This window comes from Alexandromys fortis, unplaced genomic scaffold (genome assembly GCF_014885135.2).
Source record: "Alexandromys fortis isolate MF-2015 unplaced genomic scaffold, M_Fortis_MF-2015_v1.1 scaffold_120, whole genome shotgun sequence".
Classification (NCBI taxonomy): domain Eukaryota; kingdom Metazoa; phylum Chordata; class Mammalia; order Rodentia; family Cricetidae; genus Alexandromys; species Alexandromys fortis.
In genome coordinates this window covers 1,038,741-1,050,650 of record NW_026067999.1, presented here as the reverse complement: position 1 = coordinate 1,050,650, position 11,910 = coordinate 1,038,741, and positions in this window count along the sequence as shown.

Here is an 11,910-nt window from a genome sequence, read left to right as displayed (position 1 = left end):
AATGTATTGCATGTGTGTGCTCACGAGTGCACAGAGGCCAGAGGACAACATGGTATCCTGTTTTTATCATTCTCCGCTTTACTCCCTTGAGGTGTGGTTTCTCTCACTGAGCCTGGAGCTAGGATGGCAATCAGCAAGGCCCAGAAATCTGCCCCCCACCCCCACCCCGTGTCTCTTAGTCCTGGAGCTGCAGGCATGAGTGACCATGCCCGGCTTTTTATGTGGTTGCTGGGGATTTGAACTCACATCCTAACGCTTGCACAACTAGCAGCTTTACCCACTGAGCCATCTCCTCATATCTGGTGAAAATTTTTTTAAAAGATTTTGAAGAACCCATGTCCATTTCCAGTGTCTTGTTTTAGTTTTTGAGTGAGGGCTGTCCTTCACTCCCCATTCTTCCGCATAAGCTTCCAAGTGGTGGGATTACAGTCATAGCCTACCGTGCCGGGGGTCCAGGGCCTTCTTGAAACGTCCCTGTTGTCAAGAATGTGATAAGGGAGTCACGTGATTAACAGAGATCTTATCAGAAATTGTGCTAAGTGGAGAGCAACTAGGAGTGTGCTGGTGCCTTTTTTTCTTTATCTGGAGCAAACACCTCAAACACAGGGCACACGAAGAAAATGTATGCAGAATCTGAATGCATTTTTTCTATCTTTTTCATATTTTGAAGGCCTCATACTATGCCAATGATTTAAATATTTTGGATAGAACCCATTAAGAACTCACCCATTGGACAGATAAAACTATTTTTTTTTGTGAATTGATCAGTTCTGCTAATCTCAAGATATTTTAAAATGCTTGAGTGCAAAATGTTCCAACCCACTGGTTCCTTTAAAAACAAGCATGAAAATAATATTAATCTCCTCTTCCCCAGTGTATTATAAGATTTAAAATATTTTTATTTAAGGAAATGCTTGTTTTAAGTTGGATTTTTCTGATAATGAACTCTGAGGTAAGAATTAAAAACAAAGAGAACAGTAAAGGATGACTGTGGAAACAAAAGAATCATCAGAATGAGGAGACTGTAAACAAAGTTCTCAACTGGGTAACACAATCTGAATCTTGCTCTGGGCATAGCCAGGTCCTTGTTAGGGGAAAAGGAGATAGCGCTCCAGTCCGGTGATAATCAATAGATGGAGATATTGCACACCAGGTTTCCAGGTGCTTCTGGCTCTCCTCGTGCAGGTAGAGTATGCTCCCGCAGCCCCAGGACTGTCCTCTATCTAGTAAAGAGAGGCAGGTGTGCTGTGCATGGCGCAGTGAGAAAGAGATGTGGAGGAAGATGGTAAAGGCCTCAGGCAATCTGTGCAGATGGCAGCCAGCAGTTTACCTGTGCCACAACCGTTAATTTGTCAAATTCTTCTTCACAGAAAAGAGCAGGCCCTGATAGGAGGGCCAATGGAGGTTACTCAGGACAACACAGACAGCCACAGTTTCTTTAATGTCCCTGTCCCTTTGTTGAGTTAATAGCAAAGGGGTCGCAGAGGATTTTGGTTTGAAGTTGGGTAACCTTGTGATTCTTCCTTCTGGAGGGCAGAGCCTTGGATGCGGTGGATAGGGGTCAGGTATGGAGAGAAACCACAGGAAATCAATCCTAAAGGGATCCTAGGCCAATGGACTCAAGGCAGGATTTACTGAGGAGTGGAAATGAAAAAACAAAATCTGTAACTTCCATGGCCCTTATGAGAACAAAAGTATAAAGCAATATTGGACAACATACCCATTGATACAGAGTGTGGATTATTTGAATGACAGTAGAACATGTTCTGGGCACTGCCCACATCCCCCAAATTCAGTAGTCACGTGACACTAATGGCTGTTGTATTCTACGGGGCAACACTACACATTGTAGAAGCTCTGGGAGTTTTCAGTAGGCCAAGGGCTTGAGATGCGATGAGCTTCACTTTTAGTCCAAAACTCTAGTTGCTTTCTTCTGTATATTCAACTTATAACAAGCTTCATTTTACCACCAGAGTGTCCCTGAAACTACTGGAGCACTGGATTAAAAGCAGAGTGATGCATAGTTCGTCAGTGGCTATTTTTCATAAAATAGCTTCTGAGTCCTTCAATCTAACTGGAGTTTGGGAATGTTAAATGTCAATTCAGAATTAGTAAACATGGACCTTGAGATGTTCTATTATGGTAATCAGAGTCATCTCCACTTCTTTTCATTACTGCTTTCCATTAGCTATTTTTGTCTACCATTTAATCTTTATAAAGAAACAGAACAAAATATGACCTTAATAAGCAGGAGGCAAAAAACTGCACAGTAACAGGCAACAAACAATGAATAATATCCAGCTTCCGTTCCCTCTCTACCACGTTCCCTCTCTACCACGACCATTTCTACATTACTGGCCACAGGATACTGCTGCTGGGACAAATTCTTACCAGACCGAGGAGAACCAAGTGGAATTTGGGTGTGGCGTTTCCAGCATCTTGAGATCTGCTGCTGCTTTAGTTGGCGTGTAGCAACAATTTTAAATTGTGGAAGTTCATTATTGTGAGTTGAATGACAGATTATCATAATTTGGATATCCAAAGACCTTGACACATGGATTCAAGGGCAAATTGGTGAATGATTTCAGGAAACTCTGGCAGGGAGGGATGGGAAAAGAAAGAGGAAAGGGTAAGCAGTTTGTTAGTGGGAACTCTGCCTTTGTGTGACCCAAATTATCCCACTGAGAGGCAAGAGAGCTGGAACTCTTAAGCATCATCTTCCCACGGTCATCATCTGAAGGATGCTGGAGAGGATTCAGATGTCCCCCAGGCCTACTGAATCCATAAGCGTAGAAAGCCCACAAAAGCATATTTAGACAATTAGGCCAGGATAGAAGGAAATGGCAAGTGATGAGATGGGTGGGGTCCTTAGAGTCTGCTCCATCAATTTATTTTTACTTCTAGGCAGTCAATTAGATGTAAGTCTCTTAAAGTGTGGCCCATCTCTGTCCCAGCAGCACTGATCCACTGGCTCTGGGGAGATAGTGAGCCACTGCCAAATGGAAGAAAAAAAAAAAGATTTAATAGGCAACTTGACCTCTGGTCAGAGCATCCCAAATAGTTGAGAGTGGGCAAGGAGATTTTTGGTATTAAATGCCTCTGTACTGAAAGGGTGGTAAAACAACATTCTGGCTTTGGCACAACAGCAGACATGGAGCAGTTTATTTTAACCACTCATCGGAGAGGGCACGGGCTGCTTGCACATTCTGGAATTTTTTTTTTAATTGAGAATTACCAAATGCTTTCTGCTTGGGCTGATGAAGCCAAGCTGGGGCATCTGTGGGCTGAGAATATACAGTTACATATGTGCCACTGTTTATCTGTTTGCAAAACATGCCATATGTTGGCAGACTGACATATGTTGAGCTATGCAGAAGATCACAGAAAAATGAGCTGGGCTATAAGAAAGGGAGGCATAAAGAAAGGTATGAAAGAGAAAAGAAACCCTTGAGGCTTTAGCTGGTGGCTGAACTACTTGAGCATTTGGTCTGTCTTAGTCATCTTTAATCTCCAGTGCCTAGAGTTGTACTGGGCATATACGATGTTTGCTAAGTCCTGAGGTTGAAAAGAGTACACACAAGGTGCCTAGAATCTTGTCTCTGGCACACATACATATCGTACTTGAAGACTGAATTCATGCTTAGGAGGGGATGTTTAAAGCTAGGAAGACTCTTTGTGTTTCTTTGGATCACTCTTTATGACAGATTGGGGCTAATCCTTGTCATTGCACAGAAAGAAGCTAAGAGGAACTGAGGAGGTCAGAATGCAGTTAGACCAGGTAGGATCACAGGCACAGATCTTGAGCTGCCTGAGGCATTCAGAGAAGATCTGGTCTGTTTCTCATGCTTATTGGAATCCACTGTTGGGTCTTACAAAACAAGCAAGCAAAGGGTATTCTGACTTTTACTGAGGCAGCACAGAATCTATAGGCATAGAGGATGGCTATTTTTGTAATGCTCTTTTCTAATTTTGTTTTGTTGTTATTTACTTTTAAAAACATTTTTATTTTTAAATTGTGTGTGTGTGTGTGTGTGTGTGTGTGTGTGTGTGTGTGTGAGAGAGAGAGAGAGAGAGAGAGAGAGAGAGAGAGAGAGAGAGAGAGAGCACATGTTTGTAAAGGTACCTTCGGAGGCCAGAAGTATCAAATGTCCTGGAACTGGAGTCACAGGTGATGGATTATAAACTGCCTGATGCGAGTGCTAGGAACTGAATTCAGGTCCTCTGGAAGATCGGCAAGTGCTCTCAACTACTGAGCCATCTCTCTAGCACTGTTATTTACAGTTTTTAAACAGGATCTCTCTACGTAGCTCAGGTTGACCTAGGACTATCAGTGCCCCCACTTCAGCGTCCCAAATTTTGGGATTATGAACACATGCAACCATGCTTCGCTTCTGATTTGTTGTGATAAATGTCATCCTTTCCAACTGTCAGTTGTGGGTTTTTTTTTTTTTGGTTTTTGTTTTTGTTTTGTCAATGTGGCACAAGCTGGAGTTATATCAGATGAGGAAGCCTCGGTTGAGGATTTGCCTCAATCAGATTGGCCTGTATACAGACTAGGAGGGCATTTTCTTAACTTATTTATGTGTTGAAGCTCTATCCAATGTGGGTGGTGCCATCCCTGGGCTGGTAGTCCTGATTTGTATACAAAAGCAGGTTGAGTAAGACATGGTGAGCAAGTCAGTAAGCAGCACCCCCTCCGTGGTCTATGCTTAGGTTCCTGCCTCTAGGTTCCTACTTGAAGTTCATTCCCTGACTTCCCTAAGGAATAGACTGAGACCTGGGATGTGTAAGTCAAATCAACCCTTCCCCCCATGTTGCTTTAGGTCATAGTCTTTCATCACAGCAGTAGAGAGCCAATTAAACTTTCTTTAATTTTCTCAACACAATTTTATGGATTTTCTAGTGGAGATCTTAAATATATCTTGTTAAAAAAATTCTAGGTAGTTAGCATTTTCTGGTGCTATTACAAATTGTATCATTAAAAACAATTTCATCCTACAGAGCCTTCTGACCTGAGCTAGTGAGAGCTAAAAGACTGTGTGTGTGTGTGTGTGTGTGTGTGTGTGTGTGTGTGTGTGTGTGATGTTTTCAGGCTTGAAAAGCAAGCACTTTTACCTGCCAACATATCTCCTCCGCCCACATATCTTCTTTGTAATACCGGAGGGAATGTTTTCAAGGTGACAGCTACATGAGTATTCATTAGCGCAATTTCTATAGTTTGTGTAAGCTTGAAAACTCCCATAATAGCAAAAAAAAAAGTTAGGTTACAGTAAAGCTTTCAACACTTCATCATTACAGATGCTGTTTGGGGAGATACTTTTTTTTTATTGGATTAAGAAAGTTTTCATCTCCTTTTAATTTGCTGAAAGTCTCAAATAGTCAGTAGAAGCTGTACAAACAAAGCTCACTATGTATCTATATGTACTGAAATGCTAAAAATCTTAAATCACAACTATTAGTTGTACAAATAAATTCCTTATCTGCTTCTGCTGAAATGAGTTCTTCATTTTCTCCCTTTAATCTGTTATTTAGGAAATTAATCAATCTATTTGTTTGCTAATACTAAACCAACCTTCTATTTCTAGGGTAGATAATGTCAACTTTGCCATGCAGTGTCAGATTTTGTTCGCTAACATAGCATTAAGGCTTTTTTTTTAAAATCCCTCCATCCCTCCATCCTTTTTTCTTTCAGTTTTGTTGTCTAAGATCAGATTTCAATCTGGACTTTGACTCCTTTTCCCCCCTGTACTCTGGAAAACTTTAAGAGTAAAAGCAATTTCTTTTTTTTTTTTGTTTGCAAATTAAAGGACTTCCCACAGGGCAGGGAACCCTGATTGCTCTTTGGGCTGATGAGGGAGGGGGACTTGATGGGGGGGAGGGGGAGGGAAAGGGGAGGCGGCGGTGGGGAAGAGACAGAAATCTTTAATTAATTAATAAAGAAATAGATAAATAAAAAAGAATAATATTACATACTGAAATTAGCCAGACCCAAGGACCATAACACTCAAAGAAGTTCTAGTCTTTCTATTGGAAGGTTTTCACTTATCATTAAACTCCTTTTAGATTTCCTAGCTATTAATATTTTCTATTCCTCATCATATCTGTTTTTATTTATTGTCTTTATATAGGGATTGTCTGTCTCATCTAAATTTTCTTTTGGAAGAGGTGTGAAAATGTTTATAATATCACTTTTTAAAAATCTATTTCACGTCTACAGTCTTTTTCATTCCTGATTTAGAAAACAAATCACACAAATAAACATGTTTATGCATGTGTGTCTCTATGTGGCTTTGTGCACTTGAATGAAGGTGCCCATGGAGGCCAGAAGAGGCTGTCAGGTCTCCTGGATCTGGAGTCATGTTCAGTTGTGAGATGCTATATGTGACTTGGGAAACAGGTTTGAATTTTCTGCAAGCATAGCTACCTATGCTCTTACCATACTGTCCCGCCCCTTAGTCCTTAGTCAGGTAATCTGGGCTGTCTATGACTTTTCAGATTTAGTTTTATTGGAAATTTATTACTTTCTTTCTCCTATTACTTCTCTGGAATGTATATTTGTTTTCTATTTCAATATTTTTCCTTTACTGGTTTTCTTCTATTTCTACTGAGTTTATCCCTCATCTAACGTAGTACAAGGACTGTTTCAGTAATAACTGCTAGGATTTTTTAGGACCAAAAATATTCACTCAATCATGGAAAATGCTTATAATCCCAGCACTTGGGAGGCAGAGTACAGTGGATCTCTGTGAGTTCGAGGCCAGTCTGGTCTACAGAGCAAGTTTCAGGACAGCCAGGGCTGTTACATAGAGAAATCCTGTCTTGAAAATAAATAAATAAATAAAATAACAAAGAAACAAAAAATTTACTCAGTGTTCTAAACCCACTCCAAGCACTGCTTCCGATATCGTTTATATTTTATAGGTAGTATTTTTACCATATAGTTAAAAAAAACTTCTGTCATTAGCTGAGAATATTTATGTCATCTCAAACTATAACACTACAGACTACTTACAAAATAAAAACAAAAAAAGAGACTCGATGTCTCATTAACCTAGTGATCAAACTTATTATCAAATTTGGGATCGATGTGCCATGTGTCTCCTTGTGGGAGACAGTAAGAAACATACAACGCTCACTATGTAGCATTCCTCCACAGAAAGATTTAACCAAAATCTTAATGAAACAATCAGACATGGGGGATTTTACAAGAAAAGTAGCCTGAACTCTTCAAAAACATCTTGCCACTTTCTTTTGAACTTTTAAACTTTCAATTATAAGATACTTTAAAAAATCATGCTGTTATTGACTTTACATTATTTTTCCTTCAACTAGAAAACATAATTTTCAAGACTCGGATCTTTTCAGGTTTGCTAAATTGTTTTTGTAACCCAGTATATTAACTTTTTTTGAATTCTTTTAATTTTTGAGATTCATGTTACTTAATTGCTCGTATGTATATTACCAATTTTTGTACTGGCCAATAAAACATATTGTGGAATTGTTAGAAACAATAATGTCATTTTTGTTAGCTGTTTTGATAAATTCTTTTATATTGTTATTAATTTTTCTTGTCTAGTGGTTTTATCAATCATTAGAAGACTGATATAATCTTTCATTCTGATTATTGAAATTATAAATTTATTCTTGTAGTCCTCCAAAAAGTCAGTTCATGCACTGGGGATAAATCCTAGTCCTACTGCCTCACAGATTGCTCTAGCCACAGAATTGTCACTAGTTCAGTCCTATGCAGGTTCCCCAGCTATCAATCCAGAGTCAGTGAGCTCCCACTAGCTCAGGTAAACTGTATTTGAGGGTTTCCCCATCATGATATTGATCCTTTTGCTCATATAATCCTTCCTTCCTCTCTTCGACTGGACTCTGCGCAATGCTTAGCTGTGGATCTCTGCATCTGTTTCCATCAGTTACTGGATGAAGGTTCTATGAAGACATTAGGGTGGTTACCAGTCTGATTACAGGGGAGGGACTGTTCAGGCACCCTCTCCACTATTGCTATGAGTTTTTAGCTGGGCTCATCCTTGTGGATTCCTGGGAGTTTCCCTAGCAACAGATTTCTCCCTAACCCCATAATGACTGCCTCTATCAGGATATCTCTTTCCTTGCTCTCCCTCTCTGTCCCTCCCCCAACTCAACCATCCTGTTCCCTCATGTTCCCCTCTCTCCTCCCCTTCACCCCTCCCTCTCTCCCCACACTATTAATTTACTCAGGAGATCTTATCTATTTCCCCTTCCTAGGGACATCCATGCATGTCTCTCTTAGGGTTCTCCTTGTTATCTAGCTTCTCAGGAGTTGTGGATTGTAGCCTGGTTATTCTTTTCTTTATTTTGTCTAATATCCACTTAGGAGTGAGTACATACTGTGTTTGTCTTTCTGGGTCTGGGTTGCCTCACTCAGGATGTTTTTTTTTCTAGTTCCATCCATTTGCCTGCAAATTTCATGATGTCACTGTTTTTTTTCCCCTCTGAGTAGTACTCCATTGTGTAAATGTGCCACATTTTCTTTATCCATTCTTCAGGTGAGGGGCATCTAGGTTGTTTTAATGCTCTGGCTATTATGAATAACGCTGCTGTGAACATAGTTGAGCAAATGTCCTTTTGGTATGATTGAGCATCCTTTGAGAATATGCCTAAGAGTGGTTTTGCTGGGGGTCTTGAAGTAAATTGATTCTCAATTTTCCAAAAAACTACCATGCTGATTTCCAAAATGTTCAACATTACTATTTTGGAGATATTTTCTTTTGAATTCCGATACAAATGTTTCCACAGATTTTGTTTAGGCTTGGGCAGTGTATATCTTAATTTGCTTTCAATTGCCTGATATTCTTTGTTTTGTTTCGTTTTGTTTTTGTTTTTCAAGACAGCATTTCTCTGTGTTGCTTTGGAGCCTGCCCTGGAACTAGCTCTGAGGTAGACCTAGGAACTAGTTTGAGGTAGACTAGGCTGACCTCAAACTCATAGAGATTCACCTGCCTCTGCCACCTGAGTGCTGGGGTTAAAGGCATGCGCCACCACTGCCCAGCTGCCTGGTATTCTTACGTTTTCAGTGTGTTTCTTATAAACAGGCTTTATTTGGATTTTGTTTTTTATTAATCTATATTAATTTTACAGTCTAGTGGATTTTGTTACAATATTTTCACATATGAGTACAGGGTTCTTTGCTTGTATTTATTTGCTTAATACCCAAATGTAGCACAAATTCTAATCGGTCTTAATAATAAAACTCCAGAGTCAGATATTAGGGGGTGAAAGCTGAAAGATCAAAGAAGCAGAGCAGCCAGCCACTAGTTCTTACCTTTATAAAATCCTCAGAGCAAATGGGGTATCCTGTCTCTGCAAGTCCTCAGACTGAATGCTGTCTCTATGGAACCTCAGACTGAATCCTGAGTCCTGGCTCCTCCTGCCTCTGCCTTATATTTCTCCCTCCACTCAGTTATATCACTTCCCCTCTCTACCTCCCTAGTGCTGGGATTAAAGGTGTGAGCCACCACTGCTTGGCTCTATTTCTCTTTTATACAAATTCATCTTGTGTAGCCCGGGGTGGCCTGGACCTCACAGAGATCCATCTGCCTCTGTCTCCCTAGTGCTGGGATTAAAGGTGTGTGCCACCACCACCTGGCATCTATGGCTAACTAGTGTCTCACTCCACACTCTGATTTTCAGACAAGCTTTATTTGTTATAGCATAAAAAAATATCACCAGGCCCACAAGTACCCTCCCTTTCCCTTCCTACTGGTCCCTTTCTTCTTCCCTCACATTCCTCATTTTACTTTAATATCTGTTTTCTCCTAGATTCCACATAGGACAGAAAAAACTCAATAATTGTCTTTTTGAGTCTGGCTTAGTTCGTTTAACATGATGATTTCATTTTCCTGCACTTGAGATAATTTCATTCTTCTTAGTGGCTGCATACTATACATATATGCCACATTTTCATATACATTTATCTATTGATGGGCACATAGGCTGATTTTAAAACTTTAACTTTTTTGCATAACTTGGCTGCTGTGAACAGTGCTGTGATAAACATGGCATATTTTGATTTATGGGTATTTGAGGAAATATATAGATAGATCATATGGCTGTTCTGTTTTTTTGCTTTTTGTGGAACTTCCATACTGATTTTCATAGTGCGTTTTCCTGTTGAGCAGTTATTTTCATGTATTTATTGGACATCTATGTTTCTTCATTTTATAAACATTTAGTTCAATTGTCTGTATATTGGTCATCTCTCCTTAACTTACTCTGAATAATTTGTTGTGATCTCATTTCCCACCTACCAATTCTTTCTTGAGCGGCTGATAAAACAATCAATTACATGTTTAATATTGGTCATTTTATTATTCAGTTGCAGATTTTTTTTCTGTCCAATTTGCCATCTTCTACAGTTCTGTGTCTTGCTTTTACAACTTTCAGTACAACAAAGTGTAATTTTACAATTTCCCCTAACAATTCTACATCTATCGTCCATGGGTGGCTTTTTCCTATTGCCTACTGTCTAAGTATCCTCAGCTGTACTATCTTGCTTCCTCATGTCCCTGGTTATGCCTGATTGTGTGCTGTGACTGTACTTGGGAAATGATTTGCATTCATTGTTTGTTACTGGGTATGGGGCTGCTTTCTTCTGGAGAAGGTTTACGGTTGCGTTTTTCTGGGCTCTACAGGTGAGTACACTCTAGGACCACTTTTATCCAAGGTCAACGCTTGGGATTTTCAGTGCTCTCAGACGATGGAGAAAACAAGTTGGAGACCCTGCTAAGGGCTCCTTCACATTCTTCATGGCATTCCTAAGAGCATAACCACTGAAAGCATAGGACAAAGAGCTCTGCTTTGTCTGGGCCCCCACATTTATCTTTTTTTACTTCCTAGCCTCATGAATCAGCTCAAAGTGCATCTTGGTAAATACTCCCAAATGAGGACTATTTGACAGGACAGAAGCTACTGTCCGAGTGTTTTGAGCTCTTTGAGTTTCTTTGGTAAACTTCCAAGTGCCCGTTTTACTCTAGAGTTCAACCTGACAGTTACTGCCTAGTTTATAGCTCCTTGATAATTTTTAAGGCATTTCATCTGTTTCGTGAAAGTTTGCAATCTATCTCTGGTCTAAAGGCCATCTCTTCTGAACTGAACTGTGTCTTCCCCAGATTCATACACTGAAGTTCTAACTCCCCCATGTGATTATAGTCAGAGATAGGCCCCGTGAAAATTAATTGAAACCAAATGAGGTCATAAGGGTGGTCCATAATTCAGTGTAAGAGGAGGATGTATATGCACAGACAAAAAGCTGTCCAAGGATACAACAAGGAAACATCTAGCTGCAAGTCAGGAGGGTCCTCATTAAGTTTTCAATTCTTTTAAGTTTATTTGTTTTCTGTGTGCCTGTGCACATATGGGAGTGGGCACAGACTGCCAAAGCAACCTGTGGAAATCAGAGAACAACTTGTGGGAGCTAATTCTCTTCTTGTGCCATGTAGGTTTGGTGGGTAGAACTGATGTTCGTGGGCTTTAAGGCAAGCATGTTTTATCCACTGGGCCATCTCACCAGGCCAGAAGAATGCAAGTTTCTCAACATTTTTGATCCTGGGCTTTAATCACCAGGACTGTTAGAAAAATATTTGTTTTCCAAGCTATCTATTCTGTCTTAAGGCAGGTCTGATTCAGCAGCCCTCTCTATGCTGAATTCTAGAATTCTAAGTTCTATGCTAAATTCTCTGTTGCTGGGGCTGAGACTGTCCCAACTCACTTCTGTTTTTCAAGTTGCCTACCTGGTTAATGTCTACCAACAGGGGCCCCTGGAAGTGTTTAGAAGGCAGGAAAAAGAAGGAAGAATGTTCTCCTTTCAGTTCCTGGAAACATCGTACCAGAAACATGACTGCCCATGTGGCAGTTCTTTTCCAT